Source organism: Phaseolus vulgaris, chromosome 2, assembly GCF_051622355.1.
Source record: "Phaseolus vulgaris cultivar YP4 chromosome 2, ASM5162235v1, whole genome shotgun sequence".
Taxonomy (NCBI): Eukaryota; Viridiplantae; Streptophyta; class Magnoliopsida; order Fabales; family Fabaceae; genus Phaseolus; species Phaseolus vulgaris.
Genome location: NC_143499.1, coordinates 9,591,819 through 9,607,192, shown reverse-complemented (window position 1 = coordinate 9,607,192; position 15,374 = coordinate 9,591,819). Strand labels below are relative to the sequence as shown.

The 15,374-nt window shown below is 36.3% G+C and overlaps 1 pseudogene; it reads left to right on the top strand.

The window, feature by feature from the left end:
* The first annotated feature begins 914 nt into the window (after positions 1 to 914).
* On the top strand, positions 915 to 6,356 carry LOC137809010 (uncharacterized; annotated as a pseudogene).
* The last annotated feature ends 9,018 nt before the right edge of the window (positions 6,357 to 15,374 follow it).

Below are 15,374 nucleotides of genomic sequence, written 5' to 3'. Positions count from 1 at the left end.
GCCAATCAAATCTTGAAACTGTTCTTGCTTCACAAAATTATGTTTTTGGAAAGGCTGGACTGGGAATTAACCCAAACAACAAGAACATGTCAGTTTCAAAACCGTTTTCCAATTTCTTTGAAAAACAACCAGTTGTTTTGTTGAAACAACCGGTTAAAACTTGCTTTTACTGCATGAAAAGGGGCCACACTGTTAGATTTTGTAGAGTTAGAAGGTTTCCTGTTTCTAAAGGTGTTTTGAAATGGGTTCTTAAGATTTCTAAGGTTCCTAATGTCCCAGCTAATGCCTATAGACCCAAATTCATAAGGGGACCAAATCTTGCTTTTTAACCTTTTCTTGTAGGTATCCTTGGCAGCCAAGAAACATCTTGAGTTCAAAGAATAACTACTTAAGGGAAAACCAACAAGAGTAAAGTCTTTCTTTGTGCTTTTACTTTTCAATTATATATGTCTTGCAGGGTTCTTTGAAAGTTAAGAGATATCTTTGACACATGCATATTAGTTGCTCAAAAGAGAAACTTCAAGAATAAAGAGAGTATGTGTGTTTTCATTTCTCAACTTATGTAAGTGTTCCTTGTAACCATATGAACATCTAAATTTATTCTTTTGGGTGAATCTATTGGGGTTTTCTTTGCAAAGGTCTGAACAAATTTTTCATCACTTTAAAAGGTGATTATTTGTTTTGGAAAAGGTTTTCTTTGTTGTCACAGTAAAACAACTTGTTGAAAGTACAAAATATCTTGTTGTTTGCCTCTGGCACCTCTGAATAAAGCTTCCATAATTGCTTATGCATGGTTAAACCTGTTTCTGCTTTTCAAAACTGGTTGTTAGTCAAATAACAATATGTATGCCTCAGAATCTGGCCATAAGGGAATATATTTTGTTGTTTTATTGGAAATCCAAAGCTTTTTATGAATGGCAATAACATTGGTGTTCATGGGGTTGATAAATATTTGTAAAGGAACTATTGCAATGATGAAGGTAAAGGCATGGCAAAGGTCGGGTTCCAAGAGCATTTTCTACTATTCAATTCACCACAAAAAAGTGTGCTACATCTATGATGTTGATAACTAATAACTTTTTGATAACACTGCGATATGGAATGACTTTTTTAAAAAGCTCAGGTATTGGAAAAAGATATTGATGCAAAGATAGGAATTGATTTGCCTAGTTTGGAAGGTGTGGAATTGGCTGCCAGATCTCGAAAGAAGGATTTTTTGTTTTGGAGAAAATGTAGGATGACAATTTAAGTTTTGGGAGTGGAAAGATGATACAAACCAACAAGCACTTCCCAAAAGGGTCAGTCATATCAAGATACAAGTCCCAAAGCCAGGGCCCACCAAGTCTCGAGAACGAATCAACAAAAGAAGAAGAAGCTATAAACCTGAATACCAGAAGTTCTTCCTTTTAGTCTTCTTAAAACATATAATATGTTTGTAAATAATTTGGGCTCACTTTAGGGGTTCAAATTGAAACGATAGGCTTGAATAAGGTGCCTTTAGCATAATAGGGGGTGTAGGTATCATTTTAGCTTGTTCCTAGCCCTTTAGGAAGGCAATTTGACCTAGTTTCTAGAAGGACAAGCCTAGGGTGCGGATTTGAGTTAGTCAAACCCTAAGGCTGCCCATTTTTTCCCTTTTCCCATCCTACCCCTCTTGTTTGTTTTCCAAGGCTCCTTCACCTATAAATAAGAGACCTACCCATTGTATTTTACAAGTTGAATTTGAATGAAGTAAAAAAACTCTGTACAAATTGTGTGAGCTCTTAGTGAGGCTTAAGTCCTCTTAAGTTTGAGGTCTTATCTTGAGTGATTTGGGAAGTGGCGTGACATTTCTCACCCACCATCATAAGTTTTTTCATTCCATTTCTCCATTCCATTTTATGTGTTTGTCTCTTTAGTTTCTATTCTTTGTTGCTCTTCTGTTTCACTCATAATCATGAGTATGGTTCATCATTTGGGAGGCGATGACCACCATTGATGTTAACCTTGTGCCCATTTTCAATTCTGCAATTGCATCTCATCCTCACTATATCTTGTTTTTCATTTTTGCCTATGTGAAGTGAACCTTCACACTTACTTAACCACTTTGTTAAATTCGTTTTCAGAGGGAATCTTCCTTAGGTCCTCACCATAAATTGATAAAATCCCAACCTTAAGTAAAAATGTTACGATAAATGAAAACATCTAAAAATCAACTCACATCATGTGGTTATCAGAGCTTAGGTTCTTGAGCTTATTTTGCTTAGAGTTGATTTGACATTTTACTTTTTCTTGCACCTTTAATTCCTTGTTTTTACATTCAAGGATCTTTAATTTCTTGTCTTCACATTCAAGTACCTTTAAATTCTTGTCCTTACTTTTAAGCACTTTTAATTTCAGCCCTTTATTTTCTTGCTTTTAATTTCGGCATTTACCTTTATTCAATAGCATTGTTTCACTTTTTGATTGTTCGTCTATGTCTTTTATTGTTCTTGCTTTTTTTCCTTGAGTCATATGTTCTTTAGTGTTCTAGGAGTCCTTCTATTTTTGCCTCTACTTACTTCCTTTTTATTGTGAAAGTTTATAAGTAATTAGAAACTTGTTCTAGTAGAAGTAGATTTAAGTTCCAAACAAAAGATTTCAAGTGATCAATTATTTTGAATCCCAAACTTTTTATGAAAATTGGAGTTATATGAAAATATGCATGGTCAAAACCATGGACATTTCATTTCCATAATCCAAGAACAAGTATACAAAAAAAGAGAAAAGGGAATTTGTGCAAGCTATTTCGTGTTCCAATATTTCAAAGAGCAACATTTTCAAAATTTTGGGTTCATCTTGATTGACAAATTGATTTCAACCTTTGTGGAATTTTTATCCTTTTGCTTTGACAAATTTCTAAAGAAAGTTTCATTGTTAAAAGTTTAGTAGGTATCTTAAAGTCTTTTTTGTGTGCCTTTTTCTTGCTTGTCTTCCTTTTCAAGTTTTGTCATAATCTCTTTTCACAAATTTGGTTTAGCTTTCTTGTTTTGAGCTTTTCTTGATTGTCTTTTCAAATTTCTTAAGTTTTGTTATGGTTCTTTAAGATCAAGTGTGTTTGGCTTTGTCATCTTTCACTTGCGAAATTTTCAACACCAAGATAGACCTTTTTTAGAGGATTTTTTTTGAGTGCTTTGAGTGTTAAACTCTTGATTTCTTTTCACCAAAAGTGACGCAAACTTGAGATAGTGTATTCTAACTTCTTTTTCACTAATTGTTTGATTCCTTTGTGCAAACATTATGGGTCATTTGTCTTTAGGTGAATCTTCAAAACCACAATCACATCACAAAGCCCACCTTTTGGGAGAACCTGTGGAGGTCAAGAAGCGAATGGTCCACAAAGACGAGCAAATAAGCCAACTAGCGAAAAGATTGCAAAATCTAGAAGAAGCTCAAGCAAGGCAAACTCAAGAAAGGAGATGGGAGCCGCCAAAAACAACTAGTCATTCCATGCACTATGGGAGTCAAGAACATGATTGGCGAGTGCATAATTTTGACAAACAACACCATCAACACCAACAACAACCACAACATTCTTTTGATTTTGTAAAGCTACCTAGTTTTAGTGGGTCCAATGACCCTACTTTGTATTTAGAGTGGGAAGCTAAAGTTGAACATCTCTTTAATGTGTATAAGGTCACTGAGGCCCAAAAGGTTAGGTTAGCTTCCCTAGTTTTTTTAGACTATGCCATCAAATGGTGGCAACAAACTGTAATGGACATTGGGCTAAACAAGAGGACAGTCGTAGTCTTTTGGTATGATTTGAAAGCATGTATGCGTGCGCGGTTTGTTCCTCCTCCTTCTAGGAAGGAACTCTTGTTGAAGCTCCAACGACTTCATCAAGGACCTAGGACGGTAGACGAATATTTTAAAGATCTAGAAACAACTTTGACTAAGATAAATATGCATGATAGTGAAGAGTCAAAGATCACTAGGTTTGTGAGTGATTTAGGGAGAGAAATTAAAGATGTAGTAGAATTATATGAGTACTATTCTTTAAAAAAGTTGGTTCACCTAGCCATCAAGGTGGAATCACATATTTTAACGAAAACAACTTTCAAAACTACTCATCATGATGGCTTCTAAAATCTTCAAGGAAGGATAAAAATAATATTTCAACAACAACTTCTCCTTCCAATTTTTCAAAAGAAACCACTTCTTCCTATAACGTTTTTAAAGACAAACCTTCTACCTCTACCCCTAAGTCACCCACCAAACCTTCAAGCACAAAATGTTTTAAATGTTTAGGGTTTGGGCATATAGTTGCCAATTGACCAAATAAAAGAACCCCCAAAACTAAAAGAGGAACATCAGGCCCAAATTAAAACAAAAACCAAAAGTGAAAATGAAAGAGAAAACGAAGAACAAGATAACACGGGTATCATCATTTCACCTCAAAGGTGTTTTTCTTCCTTGTCTTTTTCATTACCTAAACATTCTAAATACTTGATATATTTGATTAAGTTTAGGGATGATATTCAAAAACCTCCTAAAGGTTATCACCTTCTAAGAGGATTCCCCAAAATCATTTCATCCCCAAATATTCTTTCCAAACATGGCCTGTAGCTAGAATTCAACCATTTAATCTCGCTAAGCTTAATAAGTTTGCTTCACACCTACCATATACAAATCATGTGAACAAACTCACTATGTTATTTGCAAGGGTTCTAAATTCGAGGACGAATTCTTTCGAACTTGGGGAGCATGATACAAACCGATGGATAACTAAGGACACAACAAGCACTTCCCAAAAGGGTCAGTCATCTCAAGATACAAAGCAAGGCCCCCACCAAGCCTCGAGAAAGAATCAACAAAAGAAGAACAAGCTATAAACCTGAATATTAGAAGTTCTTCCTTTTGGTCTTCCTAAAAAATATAATATGTTTGTAAATAATATGGGCTCACTTTAGAGGTCCAAATAGAAAAGATAGGCTAGAATAGGGTACCTTTAGCATAATAGGGATGTAGGTATCATTTTAGCTTGTTCCTAGCCCTTTAGGAATGCAATTTGACCTAGTTTCTAGAAGGACAAGCTTAGGGTGCGGGTTTGACTTAGTCAAACCCTAAGGCTGCCCATTTTTTCCCTTTTCCCATCTTACCCCTCTTGCTTGTTTTCCAAGGCTCCTTCACCTATAAATAGGAGGCCTACCCATTGTATTTTACAAGTTGAATTTGAATGAAGTAAATAAACTCTACATAAATTGTGTGAGCTCTCAGTGAGGCTTATGTCCTCTTAGGTTTGAGGTCTTATCTTGAGTAATTTGGGAAGCTCTCAAGTGGCTGCCAGATCTCGAAAGAAGGATTTTTTGTTTTAGAGAAAATGTAGGGTGACAATTTAATTTTTGGGGGTGGAAAGAGAAACGTGCAGATGATATTTTCGTATAACCTTGTGCAATATAAACTTGGGTTTTCATATGAGAACATTTAGAAGGTTGAGTTGGTTTTGTACGCTGCTAGCACAACACTAAGTTGTTTGGTTTTGTTCGTTAGCCTCCGATAACTCGACCTGAATCACGAGGCTTCCGAAAAAGGCTCTTAATGTTATCAATTATGACCATATTCATGTGGCGTTTAACTCTATTGGAGGACTGAAAACGACAAAACAAGCTCTATATGAACTTGTTATTCTGCCTCTAAGAAAACCTGCCTTGTTTTCTCATGATAAACTTCATGGGCCACAAAAAGGGTGTCCTATTGTATGGACCACCTAGCACGAGGAAAACCATGCTTGCTAAAGCTATTGCTAAGGAGTCTTGAGCAGTTTTCATCAATGTTTGGATTTCAAACTTGAGGAACAAGTGGTTAGAGATGCCTAGAAAATTGTGTCTACCATATTTAGTCTAACTCATAAGCTCCAGCCTGGCATCATATTCATTGATGAAGTTGACAGTTTTTTTCGGGTCAATGTCGTACAACAGATCATGAGGCTTTGTTAAACATGAAAACTAAATTCATGGATCTGTGGGATGGTTTTACTACTGGTCAGAATGCTCAAGTTATGGTCCTTGTTGCTACTAATCAGAATTTGATGAAGCAATACTTCGAAGAATTTCTCAAGCATTTGAAATTGATATTTCGGACCAAAGGAAAACGACCGATATATTGAATGTTATCTTGAAGGGTGAGAGTATTGAAGAAAATATTGACTTTGACCGTATAACTTTCTTATGTGAAGGTTACAATGGTTCAGATCTCTTGACCTGTGCAAGAAAGTTGCTCCTAGACCATTGTCCCATATAGACTTAGAGAAGGCCCTGGCCACTTCATGAAAGACTAATGTTGGTACATTTGAATACAACGGATTAACTGCAAATACTCTAAGATTGTTTTATGCTTAGTTGTTCTCTTTGTCTATTTGTGAAGAGAAATAGGGAGAGAAGTTTGTGAATCATTTGGTTGCATTGATGGGTTTAATTCTACTACATTCTACTGTTGCCACACTCTGATACACCATGGTTCTGCTGCACAATAAGTTGGTTTTGCCACACTAATTTGAACTGGTTTTTTCTGCTTATGGGTTATGCAGAAAACTGGTTTTATGTGCCTTGGGAAACTATTTTAATTCCTGTTGTTGTACTTGCGTTGTATGTATACAAATCCTGTTTTGCAAGACCTTTCAAGTTCAAAAACTGCAACACAAACAAACTAGGGATTTGCCTTCATCAAATAAGGGGAGATTGTTGAACAAGATGCTTTGATCTCTCCAAATCTATGTGGAAAGCTTAAAGACCTTACTGTTGGGTGTATGTGTTGTCTAGTAGTTTTTAACTTGTCCATTCATCTTGTTCCTTTGCTTTTCTTACTCTTTTGTTCGGTTCAATTTGACTAAAATTGGTTCATCCAAATGAGTTTGGGATTTGGTACTAGTTTTTGGTGAGTTCTTGTCTTAGAACAATGATCCAACTCTAAGAAAAGTGCCTCTATAATGTCCAACTCAAGGTGATTCCTAAGAAGGTCAAGAACCTTTCTCTATATGGCTAGTGGAATCACATCATGTGGTATCATGAGTCTTAGGTTCTTCTTGTTTAATTGTTGAGTTGTGTGCACTTTAATTTCAAGAGCTCTTTAGGTGTTAATTGAGTTTTTCTTGCTGTTTTTCTTTTATACCAAGTGTTTGTGAAAAGGTTTATGGCACTCATTCTTCTTATGAGTATGGTTGCTCTTTTGGAATGGCATTATCCTTCCTAGAGTTTACCTTAAGCTTCCTTTCACTTGTTGTTAAAATTTGTGATGTGTCTTTTAATTTTGTAATCATGTCAAGTTTTGTCTTAGTCATGTTATTCCATAATTGTCATTACTTCTAGTAGTACTTTTATTGCTTTGATTGTTTCTTGCTTTGGTGTCATATAATTTTCTGAATTGATATTGGTCCTTTGTGCATTTTTCCTTTTAGAATTGAGTTCATACTTGTATTCTAGACCTATACAAGTTCCAATACATCATTTTCCATTATGTCTTTGCTAGTTCATCATTCTGTTTTTTATTCCTATTAGGATTCCTCTGTTTCTGAAAAAAAGTGCTTACTGTTTTTCCTTATTGCAATTGATTTACTCACTGGAAAATTCTGAAATTCTGGATTTGTGATATTCAAAGTGTTATAAAAGAGTAGAAAAAGGAATCATTCAAAAATTCAAAGTACACAAAAAATGATAAATAAAATAAAAAAAGTATACAATTCTGCCGAAAAGAATACGGTAATCTGGCAGCGATTTTAAAAAATTTATCTCAATTAATTGGCTTACTGTTTTTAATTGATTCCAGTGCCATTTTTGAGTTAACATCTTGAAGTTTCTGTGGTTTAAATTTCATAATCCAGTTCGCTCTACATCATTCCAGTTAAATCAGTGAATATCAAGCACAGTTTGCATTTTAAAAAAAAATTTCCAGTAGCTAAATTTTTGTTTTCTTCATCTACTCTAGTGCTTTTCCTTAAGTATTCTTTTGTGTGCCTACTTTTTTCATTGAGTTCTTTATTTTCTTGTTTGTCTTTCATTCTTACTCTTTGAGTTTGTCTCACATATAGTTTTCCTTTTGCAATTACCTTTCTTTGCTTATACCTTTTCTTGTTTGTCTTTATTGTTTCATTGGTTTTGTGGTGGTTGCTTTTGAGATTGGTGTGCTTGCTTTGACATCTTTCATTTGAGGATTCCAAGGCCTCAAGATCAGATTGGTGCAAGAACATTATTTCTTCGAGAGTGACCTCTTTTTCTACCTCATTTCACTTCGGCAGTTTCAATTGCCAAGCTCACTGTTTTTGTTAATTTTTTTAACTTGTTTGCTGTTTTGTGTGTTTACTGTTTTTAATTACAAATGGCTGGATTTTCAAGTGATGCATCCTACAAGCAGAATTCTCCTTCCAAAGCTTCAATTCTTGGTGAATTACATGAAGCTCAAAGAACAATTAGACGGTTGGAGGAGAAAAGGCAAAAGATGGAGGTCCAACAAGCTAGACCATCTCCTTCTATCCATGATGGACATCATTCTCATAGACCATCTTCAAGAGCTTCTTCAAATGATGTTGGCCGTGAAGATGAGCATAGGAGAAGGAGACCTCCACCCCAAGTCCATGGACAAAGACATCATCACCAAGGGGAAAGAATTCACTACGGCAATGGCTTCTATCATGATGCAAAGTCCAAGCTTCTTTCGGTCAAGCTACCTTGTTTTAATGGTTCTAGTGATCCAAATGTATATTTAGATTGGGAGGCTAAGTGTGAACAAATTTTTGAGATCCAAGATGAGCATAAGCTCAAGCTAGCCACCCTAGAGTTTAGTGATTATGCCATGAAATGGTGGCATGGAATTGTAAAGGACATTATCTATCACAAGGGTCCTCTCGTGGACTCTTGGAACTCTTTAAAGGATCATATGCGCGCTAGGTTTGTGCCCCCAAATTTTAGGAAAGACCTCATGTTGAGACTCCAACGGTTTCAACAAGGCACGCTAAATGTGGATGAATATTATAAGGAGCTTGAGACGCTTGTGCTTAAAATTGAATTAGAAGAAAGTGAAGAAGCCATGGTTGCTAGGTTTGTGAGTGGTCTTAGGAAGGATATTCAAGACATTGTTGAGTTACAAGAGTATTCATCATTGGGCTCTTTAGTTCATCTTGCAATGAAGGTGGAAGCCCAACTTGCTAAGAAAAACTCTTTAAAAATGCTTCCAATGATGGATACTACTCCAAGTCTTGGAGAAACAAAACTTCTTTTTCTAAACATCCTTCCAAAGATTCTTCTTTCAAACCCAAGGAATCTAAGCCATCTACTTCTAGGCCTAAATCTCCCACTAGAACGTCTAATACTAAATGCTTTAAATGTATGGGTTATGGTCATATTGCTGCAAATTGTCCTTCCAAACGAAGTATGTACATGCATGAGGGCATTGTAGCTAGTGAGCATGATTCGGATTCTCCTAAGCATTCATTACATTCTCATGCATCTAGTGAGGAAGAGAGCGAATGTCCACTTGAAGGGGACTTGTTAGTTGTGAGAAGACTTCTTGGACAAGTTTCACAACCTTTTGATGAAAGTCAAAGGGAAAATATTTTCCATACAAGATGTCTTATTCAAAACAACATTTGTTCCTTGATAGTGGATGGGGGTAGTTGTGCAAATGTGGCTAGTACAAGAGTAGTAGATAAGCTTGGATTGCCTACTATCTCTCATACAAAGCCCTACAAATTACAATGGCTTAGTGAAGTAGGAGAAATAATTGTTAATAAACAAGTCCTCATCCATTTCTCCATTGGAAAATACAAAGATGAGGTATTATGTGATGTTGTGCCCATGGAAGCCACTCATGTTCTTTTGGGAAGGCCTTGGCAATTTGATAGAAAAGTTTTACATGATGGCTTTACCAACAAACGATCTTTTGAATTCCATGGTCACAAGGTTACTTTAAAATCTCTCTCTCTAAGAGAAGTCCATGAGGACCAAGTTATCATGAAAAAAAAGAGGGAGAGTAAAAAAGATAAAAAAGATAAAAAAGATAAGAGTTCTAAGCCTACACTCCTTGTGTCTAGGTGTGACATTGAAAGGGAAATAGTGGCTCATCATCCTCTTTTCTTAGCCATCCCTAGAACTCTTAGAGTAGAATCACTTGTTGATAGTCCTCATTGCTTGGAAAATTTGGTAGAAGAGTTCCAAGATGTGTTTCAAGATCCTCCAAATGGACTTCCACCTTTGAGAGGGATTGAGCACCAAATTGATTTGATACCGGGCTCTTCTTTACCAAACCGTCTAGCATATAGGACCAATCCAAGTGAAACCAAGGAAATTCGCCAACAAGTTGAGGCTTTGATTGAGAAAGGGTGGGTGCAAGATAGCATGAGTCCTTGTGCTATGCCTATCATCTTAGTGCCAAAAAAGGATGGCACATGGCGAATGTGTTCGGATTGTAGGGCCATAAATAACATAACCATTAAGTATAGGCATCCCATACCTAGACTAGATGATTTGTTGGATGAATTACATGGTTCTAAAATCTTTTCAAAGATTGATCTTAAAAGCGGCTACAATCAAATCCGTATCAAACCGGGTGATGAATGGAAGACGGCTTTTAAGACCAACTTTGGTTTATATGAGTGGTTAGTTATGCCTTTTGGTTTAACTAATTCACCAAGTACCTTCATGCGCCTCATGCATCATGTTCTTAGACCTTTCATTGGTAAGTTTGTTGTGGTTTACTTTGATGACATTCTCATTTATAGCTTATCTTTGAATGACCATAGGTTGCATGTTAGGCAAGTTTTAGAAACCCTTAGGAAGGAACATTTGTATGCTAACCTTGCTAAATGTATGTTTGCTCTTAATCATATAGAATTCCTAGGGTTTGTTGTGAGTTGTAAAGGGGTCCATGTGGACAAAACAAAGGTGGTGGCCATTCAAAATTGGCCTACACCGAAATCTTTGAATGAGGTCCGAAGTTTTCATGGACTTGCTTCTTTCTATAGAAGATTTGTCCCAAACTTTGGTACCATTGCCGCACCACTCAATGACATAGTGAAAAAGGATGTGGTCTTTCATTGGGGAGAAGCACAACAAAATGCTTTTGACACTTTGAAAGAAAAATTGACTAATGCTCCCATCTTGGCCCTTCCTAATTTCACTAAGACATTTGAGATTGAGTGTGATGCTTCAAGCATAGGTATTGAGGCTGTTCTCCTTCAAGAGGGCCACTCCATAGCCTATTTTAGTGAGAAATTGAAGGGAAGTCATCTCAACTATTCCACCTATGATAAGGAATTATATGCACTTGTTAGGGCTTTGTTTACTTGGCAACACTATCTTTTTCCTAAAGAGTTTGTGATACATAGTGATCATGAATCTCTTAAATATTTGAAAAGCCAAAACAAACTTAACAAGAGGCATGCTAAGTGGGTGGAATTCATTGAGCAATTTCCTTATGTGATCAAACACAAGCAAGGCAAAATAAATATTGTGGCGGATGCTCTTTCTAGAAGATACACCTTGCTAAATCTTTTAAACTCTCAATATCTTGGTTTTGATCACATTAAGGAACTTTATCATGATGACCTTGATTTTTCTCTCCTCTATCAAGAGTGTCTTAAGGGAGGACACAAAGATTTTTTTATTCAAGATGGCTTTCTTTTTAAGGGAAAACGTTTTTGTGTTCCCCAATGCTCTATTAGATTATCTCTTGTTAGAGAAGCTCATGAGGGGGGTTTAATGGGACATTTTGGGGTTGCTAAAACTTTGGATGTGTTGCATGAACATTTCTTTTGGCCTCATATGCATAAACATGTTCATAGTTTGTGTGATAAACGCATAGCTTGTTGCAAAGCTAAATCTAAAATGCATCCCCATGGTCTATATACTCCTCTTCCTATCCCTTCAATGCCTTGGGTAGATATATCTATGGATTTCATCTTAGGCTTACCCAAGACATCAAAGGGAAAGGACTCCATTTTTGTGGTAGTGGATCGTTTTTCAAAGATGGCTCACTTTATTCCTTGCCACAAAGTGGATGATGCATGCCACATTGCAAACCTCTTCTTCCAAGAAGTGGTTCGCTTACATGGGATTCCTAGGTCTATAGTGTCCGATAGAGATCCTAAATTCTTGAGTCACTTTTGGAAGACCTTGTGGGGCAAGCTTGGGACTAAGCTTTTATTCTCTACCACTTGCCACCCACAAACTGATGGTCAAACCGAGGTGGTGAATAGAACTTTAGGACAACTATTGAGATGTTTTATTTCGGGGAATCCTAGAGTGTGGGAGAATTTACTACCCCATGTTGAGTTTGCATATAATCGTGTAGTAAATTCTACCACCTCTCATTCTCCTTTTGAGGTGGTCTATGGGTTTAATCCCCTAACACCTCTTGATCTTCTTCCTATTCCCCTTCTTGGAGATGTCTTGTGCAAAGATGGAGATGAAAAGGCTTCTTTTGTGAAAACTTTGCATAAAGACATCAAGAAGAGAATTGAGAAGAAGGTTGGCAAGTATGCTGAACTTGCCAATAAAAGGAGAAAAGCATTGTTGTTTGATGAGGGCGATTGGGTTTGGCTTCACTTGAGGAAGGATCGTTTTCCTACTCAAAGGAAGTCCAAACTAATGCCTCGAGGGGATGGACCTTTCCAAGTCCTCAAGAGGATTAATGACAATGCTTATGAGTTAGATATGCCTGATATATTCTTAGGTAGTCATACTTTTAATGTCAGCGATCTAACTCCTTTTTCTGTAGGTCTCCAGAATTCGTGGTCGAATTCTCTCCAACTCGGGGAGTATGATGGAGATCAAGCTCAAGAGGACATGGAGACCAATCAACAAGATCAAGAGGAGGTGGAGGCACAAATAGAAGACGCCCATGGAGGTCAAAGTCCACCTCAAAGGATTACAAGAATCATGTTCAAAGCTTTGGGAGCTAGGGGACATTTATTTTCTCTTTTTGTAATTTCTTTAGGTGAAGGTGCTTAGAGGGAAACTTTAGAAACCTCTTTTGTATAGCATCTTTTAGGCTTTAGTTAGGAGCTTTAGGGGGGGGGGTGTATTAGTAGATAGGTGTAGGAGTAGAATAGGAGGTGCCAAAGTGAAGGAAAGAGTCACACCTTCCTCATGCATGGTTTAGGCGCCGATTTTGAATAGGATTAGGAGGGAATTTTGAATTCTCTTAGCTTTGTTTTTCAGCACCTTAGGCTATAAATAGAGGTGCCTTCTTTGTAAAATTCAGATTGGAATTAATCTAAGAAAACTCTACTCAAATTTTGAGTGAACTTTGGAGAGCTTTGAGCCTTCTTCTCTAGTCTTATCTTGATGGATCAATGGAGTCCTCAAGTGGCGGCATCACTCTCATCTAGGAGCATTCCACACTTCTAGTGGCGAGATCATCCATCCTCCTTCCATCTTCATCTTCATGAGCATTTATTCTCTCCTTCCTTTCTCCTCTTTCATTTGTTTTTGTTAGCTTGTATTCTTGAGTTTGGTTTGGTGTTCTTGCTGTTTTTATGAGTATTTTGGTTCGGCAGTTTTATAATTCTGTCCATTCATCTTGTTCCTTTGCTTTTCTTACTCTTTTGTTCGGTTCAATTTGACTAAAATTGGTTCATCCAAATGAGTTTGGGATTTGGTACTAGTTTTTGGTGAGTTCTTGTCTTAGAACAATGATCCAACTCTAAGAAAAGTGCCTCTATAATGTCCAACTCAAGGTGATTCCTAAGAAGGTCAAGAACCTTTCTCTATATGGCTAGTGGAATCACATCAGATGGTTTAGGGTTTAGGGTTTAGATTGCTTAAAACATTTTTCAAGAAATCAAAAGCTTTGGATCATCTCAAGTGTGTGAAATAGGATTGGGTTTTGTATTCTTCTGAACTTAAGATTTGTATATCCAGGTGTATTATATTCTCTTCTTCTTGAACATTGTACTTATGTGTGTTCTCTTGGAAGGCAGTTTTAGAAAGGTATTTATGAAAATTGTGGTGTTTGCCAAAGGTGGTGTGTGTTCTTGAGGGATTAAAGATCACCACTCTTGGTGTGTGGTTTGTAATCTATATTTGATTACAGTGAATTCTCAGTGGTTAGCTGAGGACTGGATGTAGCTCTTGGTTAAGAGTTAACCAGTATAAACATCTTTTGTGATTCTCTCTATCTCTATTCTTAGAAATTGTTTTAACTTTGTTTTAAATTCTGTTGGTATAAAAAACCAGTTATTTCGTGAAAACAACAAGTTGATTTTTTGGACATAACCTTAAAATAGAAATTTTATTGAGTTGAACAGAAAATCAATTGGTTGATTTTTCATAACTTTTCACTTTACTTCTAAACTCTGTGAAAATCTGGTGAAAACAATTCACCTCCCCCCCTCTTGTTTATGTTGAAGATGGTTGTTGCCCCTTCAAGACATGTGTTTGATGAAGACTTCTATGTACAATTCATGTATATTTCCTTTTGCTTTAAGTGTGTCTTAGGTAGTGTTTTGAGGTTGTTTAAGAGTAGGTTTTTTGCTGAGTAACTCACCTCCTACCCTGGCCATGTGATAAGAAAAAGCATAAGGTTTCTTAAACTGTTTTTCACATGTTTTACAAAAAACATGTTTACTGCATAAAAATAAATCTGTTCTTTTCTAAATAAACAGATTCATTTTTAAACTGATGCCTTGGCTAAGTCTTGTGAAAATTAGATTTTGTGCATAAAGTATTTTGACTAAGTCTTCTACCTTTCAAAACGACTGTGTTTTAAATAGTTAAGCTTTCTCTGTTTTCGTTTTGAAAAATAAATTTGTTCATCTGTAAATGAATAGATTATTTTTTACTCTGGTGCCATGGCTATCTTAAACGGTTTTCAGTTTTGTCCCTGCACCAGAATGGCTGACTAAGTCTCCTCACATAACAAATTCTCTAATTGCTTTTGGAAATAAATCTGTTCATTTTATTTTCAATCTGTTCATTTTATAACAGCTTTAACTGTTTTTTAAAAATATGTTATAAGTTGGTTTTCTATAAAATGAAAACTTGTTTCTGAGTTTAAGAATCGATCATACAATTGTAAAAACAAGTTTTGCATCAGAGAATTGAGGATTTACAAGGAATTAGCATCTGTTCTTCAAAGATTTCGAAAATCACAAAGTGCTAGTTCTTGTTTGGTTCCAAAAGTTTGGTGAGAGGTGTTGCTACTATTCTAGCAATCTGTTCTACTGTTTAAGGTAGATTTCTGCATCCTCAATCAGGTGTAGTCGTTTCACATTTCTTTTCTTGTAAAAGTTTGGTTGTACACTCTTCTTGATAGGGTTCCTTGAAGAGTGTGTGTGCTGAAATAGGGTTTTTCAGCAAGTGTACCTAAGTTCTTGTAGGGTTCAAGAACAGTGGGATTTGTGTTTGTTTGAATTGTGATTTAGTGAA